Raw genomic sequence first — 12527 nt, forward strand, 5'->3', positions numbered from 1 at the left:
AGGACTAAATTGTGGAAAGTTTTGATTGATAAAGAATTACTTTTTATTTCATGGGAAATAAAAGACATCAAAGGATTCATAAATATGGCAGTAATGTGGCAAGATTTTTCTTTTACATTTTAACCATGGCAGCAATGTGGAGGATGAATTCAAGCGAAAAGAAACTGGAGGCAATGAATGCAATTGAAGATTTAATTAGCATATCTCAGAATGATTATAAGACAGTAGTTGGGGAAATGAAGGAAAGGGGCATAGATTTAGAATCATTCATTTACTCAGTAAATATCTACTGACTATTTTGTATATGCTAGCTGTGAGCCCTCTGCTAGGCTGGTAGGAAAAAAACAAACTAAACCATGAATGTTGTAAGGCAAATAAAAAATATGTAATATTTGTGTTTGTGTGTGTATGCATGTATATGTATATGAAAAAAATAATGGTATCTTCTTTGTGGAAGAAATAAAAATAATTTTACTTTCTTAGACATTCTTGAATTTTCTGAAGTGTCTGCAGTATCAGTGTATCACATTTAAAAACTTCTAATTTTAAAAATTAAAAACTTTTCTAATTTTATATTTGCCTCCCCAAACCCTAGCGGAGAAGATAGTCATATGAACAGCCCAAGTAGCAATACAGTAGTTATGATAAGAGATATGTTAAAAAAACAAAAAACAAAAAGGCGAGCAGTAGTATCTAAACATGCCTTCAAGAGACAAGGCATCTTCATGAAGGAAGCAGCATTTAAAGTGAAGTTTGTAGGGCTTATGGGAGTCCCAGAGAATTGATACTCCAAATATAGGAAACTCAAATTAATTGGAAAATTAATCTGAGTGGGTAGGCAGATTCTGAAGTCGTATACTGTTTGTGAGAGTGTTAAGAATTTATCTTATAATCTATTATGAAAATGCAAGCAGAAGAAAGACAGCAAATGTTCACACCATGAAGGCCATCCTGCAGCAGTACAGAAGTTAGATTGAGGTGATGTGGAGTGAAATTAGAAGCAGTCACGAAAATCAATAAAGAGACACTTGTGATAGTTTAGGTGAGAATTAGTGATCTGGTCACTAATTTCAGGCATTAGTGATTTGGTCAGATGAGTGGAGTGGTATTTGTGTGTGTTTGTATGCACGTGTATGTGTGTGTATCTGTGTGTATGAAGCACAAATGTGGTTGGCAGGTAGATAGTCAAAGGAGCAGAAATTATCTAACTTCTGATGTCTGTCAAGTTACTCCTTTTTCTCTCAAATGAGAGGATAATAGTGTTATTCACTGTAAAAGGAAATACATGACTAAGAGACTCCTGAGTTATGATGAATTGAAGGTACATGTGGGATATTTAAGTGGAAAATTTTGTTGGGCAGATGTATATAAGTATGTGTGTGCATGCTAAGTCACCTTAGTTGTGTCCGACTCTGTGACCCTATGGACTGTAACCTGCCAGGCTCCTCTGTCCATGAGATTCTCTAGACAAGAATAATGGAGTGAGTTGCCATACCTTTCTCCAGGGAATCTTCCTGACCTGGGGACTGAACCCACATCTCTTATGTCTCCTGCATTGGCAAGCGGATTCTTTACCACTGGTGCCACCTGGGAAGCCCCTATATGAGTATAGACCTCCTGAAAAAGATAAAGATGGAAAAGTTAATAAGATTTGGTGACTGATTAGATATAGTTGGAGGGGATGGTGGTAAGGTATTCAAATATAGGAAAAAGAAAGAGGAAAATGTTGAAGAGGAATGAAATACTGTTTGACCTTGAGCGTTATAATTATTTAAGGACTCTGTAGCAAAGTGATTAAAAATGTGAACTCTCATGAAGCTCTAGACTACTTGATTTAAAATCCTAGCTTTAACACTGGCTGAGTATATCCCCATGAGCAAGTTACTTAACCTCTATGAGGCTCAGGTTCCTCATCTGTAAAATAGAATTAATATCAGTCTTAACCCATAAAGTTGCTGTGAGAATGAAATAGTTTATGAAGGGCACTAAAAGTAATACCTGAAGCATAATTAGTATGTTAGTATTCAAATTATTTAGGAAAATAAAACAATTTTGGTCTTAAAATGATGAAAAATGTAGTTGTGTGACACTCTTCTGTGAAGAAAAAAAGTCTTTGTTACTTTACTACCATTGAGAAGGTAGCTGCTCTGTGTTTTGGTCCATGGATCAAAATGATGCAAAAGGACTAGAGTTTTCAATAGAAAAAATAGCTGATATCGCAGTCAGTTTTGAAATTTAGTTCACGGTTGTTTAGAAATGTAAGAAGATAAGACAAACAGCAGACCTGTGATTGTTTCTCAAGATGGCTCTGTTGTGTCCTTATGACCATGAGACTCTCTTACTCTTTTCCGGGCATAGTAGATTATTTCGAATCTCTCAGCTAGGTAGTTTGAAGACACATTTCTCGTTTAATGTCCTAACCGTTGCTTCCTTGTTCTTATAATAAAGCATTACAGACCCAGATGTTAGCCACCAAAGGGAAATGGAAGCCTGGAATATGACGGTTGGCTATGTTCTCTCATTGCTGAGTCATATTGATTATATTTTTTTGTATCTTAAGAAAGCTACAGAAAAATAGACCGTCTTTCAGGTTTTAATGATTTTTTTTCTTCTTAGATGCAATAGATGAGTGGATTTTAAGACAAATGAGTACATTTCCAAGGTTTTATTTTATTTTTCTGAAATGGTAAATAAATCATGCGGTCTGATTATGAAAAGACCCACTTCTTCTAATGATAAAGGTGCCAGCTGATTCACATATCTTTTCAGATTCTTATTTTTCTTAGAAGAATACTTTTGAATATCTGTTGTGTGACAGTAATTGTTCTAGGTACTATTTGCATATTTTAATGAATTTAATTTGCAAAACAGCCTCATGAAGTAGATACTATTATTATATAGCATTTTATAGGTTAGCGAATTGAGAAACAGATTAAGTAGTTTGCCTTAGTAAGCACCAGTTTGACTCAGAATTTGACTATGCATTCAACACTAAAGCTCTAGTGTATATTTAGTTACTTTAAAATAACTGGTTAAAAAATCATGATACGGTATACTGAAGTATTTTTAAATAGTTTGAATATATTCAGTAGTATATATATTTATATATAACTGGTGCCTCATTCTATATCTTTAGTAAAGGATACACAAATTCATTACACTCTTAAACTGCAACATCATAAAGGCCATTTACTAAAAACCTACAGCCAACATAGTACTCAGTGGTGAAAAGCTGAAAGCCTTTTCACTAAATTCAGGAACAAGACAAGAATGCTCACTCTCACAGGCATAGATAACACACCCATGGTTACCAAAGGGGAAAGGGAAGCAGAGGAGGGACAAATTAGGGGTATGGGATTAATAGATACAATTACATATAAAATAGATAAGCAAGAAAGATATACTGTATAGCACAGGAAATTATGCTCATTATCTTATAATAACCTGGAATGGAGTTTAATCTGCAAAAATACTGAATCACTATGCTGTACACTTGAAACTGACACAATATTGTAAATAAACTACACTTAAATTTGTTTAAAGTACTTTACATAGGTTATCTCATTTGATAGTCACAAACAACAACCTTACAAGTAATTTTTGTCTCCATTTTCAAGTGAGAAAATGAGGTTCAATGAGTTTATTTACTCAAGGTTGCATGAAATAAAGAAGTTGGGACAAGAATTTAGGACTGTCCAATGTTTTTTCCACCAGTCCATCTTCTTAATTTCATGAACAGTAATTCCAATAGTGCCTGTGCAAGGTAGAAGAGACATGGGGCAAAATGAGACATTTTTTTTGAAATAGATTTTTTTTTTTTACTGAATCATATAAAAGTGCAAACTAAGGTAAACATTTACTATTAGTACTGTATTTAATACCCAAACTGAATTTCAAGTGAAGAGTTATTAGATTATTTCCTTCCCTCTTCTTCTTTCCTCTCTTTCTTACTATAAGATCCAATCTTACCAATCTGGTTTTAGAAACTGCATTTCTTCAAAATGAATATATTAGAAATTAGGCCATCCTCTTTACCTGCCTGTTGATCTTTAAAATTTTTTTCTTAAATGAATTTAAAGTGTTTCTGAAAAGAATTGAAAAATGTTGTTTGATTTGATTTAAAACTATTTTAGAAACTGATCTCCCACTGTTATTATTCACTGAGATCAGTCTTGAAATAATTGTGACAATATCATAGCCTAGTACAGTTTATCCTTTCTGTTTTTTGTTTGTTTGTTTGTTTAAATTCACAAAACACTTTGGAGGTTAATCAATTTGCTCTGTTACACACAATAATAAAACAACAGTGTTTTAGAACATTCTAGAGCCATCTTCTCAAAGTTTCTGCTTAGAGGATGATCCCATGTAGGCATAGTACTCTTCTGGAGCTTACTCCAAATGTAAGAATAATGGTTATGTTCTGAGTTTATTATAAATATTAGAAATAACTGCAGGAGAAGATTTATAAATAAGATATATAGAAAAGCAAATAAGGGAATGGAAGGGGAGGTGGTAGCTAAAAACTCAGGACAGCTTCTTTCTTGCTGATTTACTCTTTCTGAAAAAAAAAAAAAAGTGTAATCACTGTGCTCCCAAAGGCCTTAAAAATATATCTTCTGGTTAGTGGTCATGCTATGGAAACATATGCTGGTTTTCATCCTTGAGTTGAATTCTGTCTATGGAGAAGCAGACCAAAAATGAAGGAAAGGCTATTTAATGAAGTCATATAAAGTCTGCCTATTTATTTTTTACTCCAATTACAACAAGGTTATTTCTAGTCATATGACAATCCAGTCATAATCAGAATGGTCTTACAAGATATAAAACCTTGGGCCCTGAGTTTCGGGCCACATTCGTTCATATAGACAGTGGTGGGCAATTGCAGCATATGGAAATGTGAGTCGACAGTGGCTTTTTAATTTGGTGCTATGGTTTCCATATCTACAATCACTCCACACATTCCTTTACTTTGTATCATGAATTGGGTGATCCTCTTTTTCATGTATGCTTTTCAGCCATGCTCTCTTTTGTGATTTCTTATTCCTATGGGCTACTACTTATTTATTATTTATTATATTTTAATTTTTTAATACCAAAAACATTTTGTATTGGGGTATAGCTGATTAATAATATTGTGATGTTTCAGATGAACAATGAAATGACTCACCCATACATATACATATAACCATTCTTCCCCAAATCCCCCACATCCAAGCAGGCACATAACATTGAGTAGAGTTCCATGTGCTATAAAATAGGTTTTTATTAGTTATCCGTTTTAAATATAGCACTGTATATACATGACCTTCCTGAAGTCCTTAACTATCCCTTCCTCGCCTGCAACTATGAGTTTGTTTTCTGAGTCTCTTTATGTTTTGTAAGTAAGTTAATTTACATCATTTCTTTTTTATACTCCACATATAAGGGATGTCATATGATATTTCTCCTTCTCTGTCTTCTTACTTCACTCAGTATGACACTCTCTAGGTCCATCCATGTTGCTGCAAATGGCCTTATTTCATTCTTTTTAATAGCTGAATAATTTTGTTGTTGTTCAGTTGGTCAGTCATACCCAACTCTTTGCAGCCCCATGGACTGAAGCACACCAGGCTTCCTTGTCCTTCACCATCTCCTGGAGCTTGCTCAAACTCATGTCCATTAAGTCGGTGATGCCATCCAACCATCTCATCCTCTGCCATCCCCTTGTCCTCCTGCCTTCAATCTTTCCCAGCATCAAGGTCTTTTCTAATGAGTTGGCTCTCCACATCAGGTGGCCAAACCAATGGAGCTTCAGCTTCAGCATCAGTTCTTCTAATGAATATCCAGAGTTGATTTCTTTAGGATTGACTGATTTGATCTCCTTGCAGTCCAAGGGACTATCAAGAGTCTTCTCCAATACCACAATTCAAAAGCATCAATTCTTCAGCACTCACCCTTCTTTAAAGGAAATCAGTCCTGAATATTCATTGGAAGGACTGATGCTGAAGCTGAAGCTCCATTGGTTTGGTCACCTGATGCGAAGAACTGACTCATTGGAAAAGACCCTGCTGCTGGGAAAGATTGAAGACAGGTAGAGAAGGGGACAACAGAGGATGAGACGGTTGAATGGCATCACTGACTCAATGGACATGAGTTTGAGCAAACTCCAGGAGTTAGTGATGGACAGGGAAGCCTGGTGTGCTGCAGTCCATGGGGGCACAAAGAGTCAGACACAACTGAGAGACTAAACTGAACTGAACAGCCTTCTTTATAGTCCACCTCTCACATCCATACATGACCACTGGAAAAACGATAGCTTTGACTATATAGACCTTTGTCAGGAAAGTAATATCTTTGCTTTTTAATACGCTGTCTAGGTTAATCATAGCTTTTCTTCAAAGAGCAAGCGTCTTTAAATTTCATGGCTGCAGTCACTGTCCACAGTGATTTTGGAGCCCAAGAAAATAAAATCTGTCACTGTTTCCATTGTTTCCCTGTCTATTTGCCATAAAGTGATGGGACCAGATGCCATGATCTTACCTTTTTGAATGTTGAGTTTTAAGCCAGCTTGTTCACTCTCCTCTTTCACCTTCACCAAGAGGCTCATTAGTTCCTCTTCACTTTCTTCCATAAAGTGGTATCATCTATATATCTGAGGTTGTTGATATTTTTCCCGGCAATCTTGATTCCAGTTTGGACTTCATCTAGCCCAGCATTTGGCACCATGTACTCTGCATATAAGTTAAATAAGCACCGTGACAAAATACAGCCTTGTCATACTCCTTTCCCAATTTTGAACCAGTCATTGTTCCACGTCTGGTTCAAATCGTTGCTTCTTGACCTACATACAGGTTTCTCAGGAGACAGGTAAGGTGGTCTGGTATTCCCATGTCTAAGAATTTTCCACAGTTTGTTGTGATCCACATAGTCAAAAGCTTTAGCATAGCCAATGAAGCAGAAGTAGATGTTTTTCTGGAATTCTCTTGCTTTTTCTATGATCCAACGAATGTTGGCAGTTTAATCTCTGGTTCCTCAGCCTTTTCTAAATCCATTTTGTACATCTGAAGTTGTTGGTTCACATACTGTTGAAGCCTAGCTTGAAGGATTGTGAGCATTACTTTGCTATCTTGTGAAATGTGTACAATTGTGTGGTAGTTTGAAAATTCAATATTCCGTTGTGTGTGTGTGTGTGTGTGTGTGTCTGTGTGTGTGTGTGTATATATATATATATATATATATATATATATATATATACACACACATGCTACATTTTCTTTATCTATTCCTCTGTTGATGGACATTTAGGTTGTTTCCATGTCTTGACTATTGTAAACACTGCTGCAATGAACACTGGGGTACATGTATCTTTTGGGGCCACTTTTTTCTTCGGGTATATAGCCAGGAGTGGGATTGCAGAGTCCTATGGTAGCTATTTTTAGTTTTTTAAAGAACTTCCATGCTCTTCTCCGTAGTGGCTGTACCAATTTACATTCCCACCAACAGTGCAGGAGGGTTCCCTTCTCTCCACACCCTCTCCAGGATTTGTTGTCTGTGGATTTTTTGATGAAAGGATCAGCTATTTGTTATACTTAACATATCTTTTGTACCAAAACTATGGTTGTTACAGCTTGGGAGAGTGAGGGAGCATAGCCAAGGATAGCAGGAAGTCCACCCCTCCTTGCTCCGTCTATAGATAGTGTGATTCCCCCAAGCCAAGAAAATCTTTCATTTTCCTATATTTTGTTTAATTTTCTCTTTCTCTTCTGTGTTGTCAGAGCACTTAGTTCATAATTCTGATATGGAATTTGCAATCTAATGTATGTGGGGTTATTATTATTGTTATTAATTTTGGCTGTGTTGGGCCTTAGTTGTGGCGCATGAGATCTTCTTCCTTGTATCGTGTGGGATCTTTCTTTGTGCACAGATTCTTGAGTTGTGGCACACAGGCTCTGAAGTGAGCATGTTTCGGTATTTGTGGCATGTGGGCCTCGTTGCCCTGTGGCATGCGGTATCTTAGTTCCCCTACCAGGGATCGGGCCCATGTCCCCTGCATTGCAAGGCAGACTCTTAACCACTGGACTACCAGGGAAGTCCCATATGTGGGATTTTTAATGTGTTTTTTATTTGTCTCTACTGCTTAAAGATAGACATTCTATTAGATTCATCTTTGTATTGTTCTCTAACACCCATCCAAATCACTCATTATGCATAGTAGATATTAAATAATATGAAATGAATCGGTGAGACCAATATTATATTTGTTTTTTCTACCTATATATATGTTTTTACAATGCACATTTTCTTATGTTACTTTCTTAAGGAAAAAATATTAGCTTATGTTATTTGAAGACTGTGCTAATTCCTAGATAATTCCTTTCTTATTGATGATCTGTGTAGTTGGTAACTATCAGCAAGGTCCTCTGAGATTTTCAGAATCACACCAGAAGCAGATACTAGTGAGCCCTAGATGCACACTAAGAAGAAAAGACATGACTGGTTGATTATCACTCATGGTTCAAGGCCTGGCCAGGATCAGAAGCCTTGCTCTTGACGGACTCTTGTTAGTTAGCCTCTGTGCAGTAGCTAGGAAGCAGGGCTGCTTGTTGATGATGATTCTGATAACTACAGACACACTAGGTAGTTTTATTTATCCACGTTTTATTTAATCTAATCCTGTGGTGTAGGCAAAGAAAAGGTGACTTACTTTGCCAAGGTTACACAGTGGCATGTAAGGGAGCCTGACATTCAAACCCCCACAGTTTACCTCTAATCTTTTTTTTTTCTTAAAAAGCATGCACATTTTTAACATTTTTAATTTACTTTTTATTTTTGGCTATGCTAGGTCTTTATTGCTTTGTGTGGGCTTTCTCTAGTTGTGGAAATTGGGGGCTGCTCTTCCTTGCAGTGCACCAGCTTTCTCATTTCAGTGGTTTCTATTGTTGTGGGGTATAGGCTCTAAGATGTGCAGGCTTCGGTAGTTGTGGCTCGTGGACTCAGTAGTTGTGGCGCACGGACTTACTTGCTCCATGGCACGTGGAATTCTCCTGCACCAGGGGTTGAACCCCTATCCCCTGCCTTGGCAGGTGGATTCTCATCCACTGTGTCACCAGGGAAGTCTTGCCTATAGTTTTATTCTTAACCACAACATGTTTCTGTTGAAAAGAGAATGAATTAAAAGAACAGTAAATTGAATTTTCTCAAAAAATAGATGATTTATATGTATGTTTAGTGATCTTTTGCCTAAGTTCTAATACAAGTGACAACTAAGGTATTTAACATATTGATTATCATGCACAGCAAGTACTAAGTACTAGAATGTTTAAGTAAATTAAACAAGGCAACTCAGTAATGAAACATTTAAAATTAAAATATATGCTGTTTCATCTTTACTATTTAAAAGAGTCTTTACCTTCTTTAGTCGTTCAGTCACTAAGTCATGTCCAGCTCTGCAACCCCATGGACTGCAGCACGCCAGACTTCCTGTCCTTCACTGTCTTCCAGAGTTTGCTCAAATTCATGACCACTGAGTCAGTGATGCTACATAACTGTCTCATTCTCCTTTCCCTTCTCCTTTTGCCTTCACTCCGGGTCTTTTCCAGTGAGTCAGTTCTTTGCATCAGGTGGCCAAAATATTGGAGCTTCAGCTTCAGCATCAGTCCTTCCAATGAATATTCAAGGTTGATTTCCTTTAGGATTGACTGGTTTGATCTCCTTGCGCATGTCCAGGGGACTGTCAATAGTCTTCTCCAGCACCACAGTTCAAAAGCATTAGTTCTTTGGCCCTAAGCCTTCTGAATGGTCCAACTCTCACATCTATACATGACTCTGGAAAAACCACAGCTTTGACTATACGGACCGTTGTCAGCAAAATGATATCTCTGCTTTTTAATACACTGTCTAAGTTTGTCATAGTTTTCCTCTCAAGGAGCAAGCATCTTTTAATTTCATGGCTGCAGTCACCATCCACAGTGATTCTGGAGCCCAAGAAAATAAACTCTGTCACTGTTTCCATTGTTTCCCCATCTATTTGCCATGAAGTGATGGGACTGGATGCCATGATCTTAGTTTTTTGAATGTTGGGTTTCAAGCCAGCTTTTTCACTCTCCTCTTTCACCCTCATCAAGAGGCTCTTTAGTTCCTCTTTGCTTTCTACCATTAGAGTGGTATCATCTGCATATCTGAGGTTGTTGATATTTCTCCAGGTAATCTTGATTCCAGCTTGTGAGTCAATCCAGCCCAGCGTTTTGCATGATGTACTCCGCATATAGGTTAAATAAGCAGGGTGACAATATACGGTCTTGACATACTCCTTTCCCAATTTTGAACCATTCTGTTGTTCCATGTAATGTCCTAACTTCTTAATCTGTGACTTCATTTTCTACAAACCAGAAAAAGAAATAATTATTTTTATCAGAACAATGAATTTATCACTTCAATGGATTTTTGCAGTCTTCCTTTAAAAAAAAAAAAAAGCTTCCTATTGCAATGACCTATAGAGAAAATCAAATTCTTAATCATTATCTTTCAAAATGAAGATATTTTTATTCTTGACCTGCAATTTATTAGCACTCATAACTTTATCTTGGACTCTTAGCTGAATTTTTTATCATTTGATACTTTAGCACAATTTCACTATACAATATATTTTAACAAAGTTTTATCATTAATGGTGTTCACACTCTAAAACACAACTCAGATTGATTCTGAATCCAGAAATATAAACTCCTGATCTTGCTCTCAAGTCCTGCATTTTCTTTTCTGATTATTTGTAATAGTAGTTCTCAAAAACGGGTAATTTAGCCCCCGAGGGGGCTTTTGGCAATGTCTGGAGAAATGTTTGATTATCATGACTAGGGGTGCTACTGGCATCTGATGAGTAGTGGCCAGAGATGCTGATAACCACCCTCTAATCCACAGGAGCCTCCCACCTCCCAGTGTTATCCCACCCTGAATGTCAACAGTGCTGAGCTAAGAAACACTGCTTTATAAGAAACATTTTTGGGAACATTGCTTTGTCATCTTTTCAGCTACTGTAGAGGATTTTTTAGGTACTATATGAAAAAAAATGTCAGATTTATAAGAACTTATACATTCAGATGAAAATTGTGCTTCAGAGGATTCGAAGAGACAGTGGATAAGAATGGAATCCAGAACCTAGGTTGAAGGGATTTTTTTTTTTTTCCCCAGAAAATGGAGGCTTTTCCATAATGGAAGGAGGAAGGAAGGAAACAATGGATGTAGCTGCAGATAATTTTGAATACGTGCAGATATAAAGGGGAGGGGACCTATTGAGAGGGAGGTGGCAATGGTGTCCTAGGAGGTTTAAAAATAAAGGAAGTTGATCACTGGTACCTTAAAACATAAGACAAAACCCAATCTTGGTGACAGAAAAAGGAATTCTTTCCCTTATCTAAAACCAATGAATAAGCTCTACTGATTTATGGATTTAGGTAAGTCCATAAAAAAATAATAATTGAAGTTGAAATAGTCGCTGTAGAGAATGGACAGTGGCTGTGCTTGAAGTTAAATGGGTAGAGGCATCATGATTCAGGTAATCATCAAGTTAGTGCTAAATATAGACTCCAGGAGATGGAGACTATGGAGAAATAAGGAAGGGCTCATTTCTTACCAAATAGACTAGGGTGCAGGACAGAGTCCTAGCCATAGCAAGGGACTTGGGGAACTAGTAGAAGAGAGAAACCTAATGATTATTAGGGTGGTTAATCACTGAGTGGATAAAAACCATGGTGGTTAAGGGAAACGATTGTAACTTGATGGGCATGGAAGAGCCCAAGCTTATACTATGAGACTGATTCTCAATCCCACCTGCAGATGGGAATGAAAGTCTTACTCACTTCTGTTTTAAGCATTAGCTCTAACAGCTAGTGAAATAAAGGCTGGCATATTGTGGAGGCTCAATAAATATTTGTTGAATGTGTAAATGCTACATACTATTACAGTTCTAGAAATGCATACTTTGCTGAAGAAAATGTTTTTTTTCCTTACATAAACTGGGTGATTTGTGTTTTCTGGCATTTTGATACCAAAAGAGACATAAATGATACAAACGATAAGCACACGGTACTCTGAGACCCAAAGGGGAGTCATCTGACAGTCCTGAGGTTTTAGAAAGGGGCTTCCCAGAGGAGGCGAGCTTTGAGTTTGTATAGAGCAATCCGAGGATGAAGCAGGATCACTTTATTTTTGTAAGGATGGGTCCAGGTGGGCTATGGGAGGCAAAGTTGACACTGAGAAATTCGCCTCTTGCCCTAACTCCTTTTCCCTCTTGCCAGAGAAAAATTCTGTAGGACAGAAATCTCCAATAAAAGCTGTAAGTCTAATGAGACCTTATACACGTTCATTGTAAGCTGCCTGTTTTACATTCTTTACCAAGGATCATATGCATGAATTCCAAGGTCAAATTACACCAAATTAAGGACAGTCAATTGAAGAAATGGTGAAAGTCCTTACTTAATGTGCGGATGGACAGCAAGGATTTTGCATTGGTATCATCAGTTGAGTAATGTCACTGACCACTGGAGGTGAGC

General features: G+C 37.0%; 1 long non-coding RNA gene across 2 annotated transcripts; it reads right to left on the minus strand.

Moving 5' to 3' along the window:
- Window positions 1-228: 228 nt before the first annotated feature.
- On the minus strand, window positions 229-11163 carry LOC145507248 (uncharacterized). Of its 2 annotated transcripts, XR_014054722.1 has the most exons (3): window positions 9389-11163; window positions 8999-9131; window positions 229-1617 (listed from the first exon to the last, which is right to left on the minus strand). It is a non-coding gene; the product is annotated as an uncharacterized LOC145507248 (long non-coding RNA). The 2 variants fall into 2 exon arrangements; XR_014054721.1 differs by lacking the exon at window positions 229-1617 and having other exon boundaries at window positions 8300-9131; window positions 9389-10879.
- Between the last annotated feature and the right edge of the window lie 1364 nt (window positions 11164-12527).

Source organism: Giraffa tippelskirchi, chromosome 1 (genome assembly GCF_054371585.1).
Source record: "Giraffa tippelskirchi isolate mGirTip1 chromosome 1, T2T-mGirTip1v1.2.pri, whole genome shotgun sequence".
NCBI classification, from domain to species: Eukaryota; Metazoa; Chordata; class Mammalia; order Artiodactyla; family Giraffidae; genus Giraffa; species Giraffa tippelskirchi.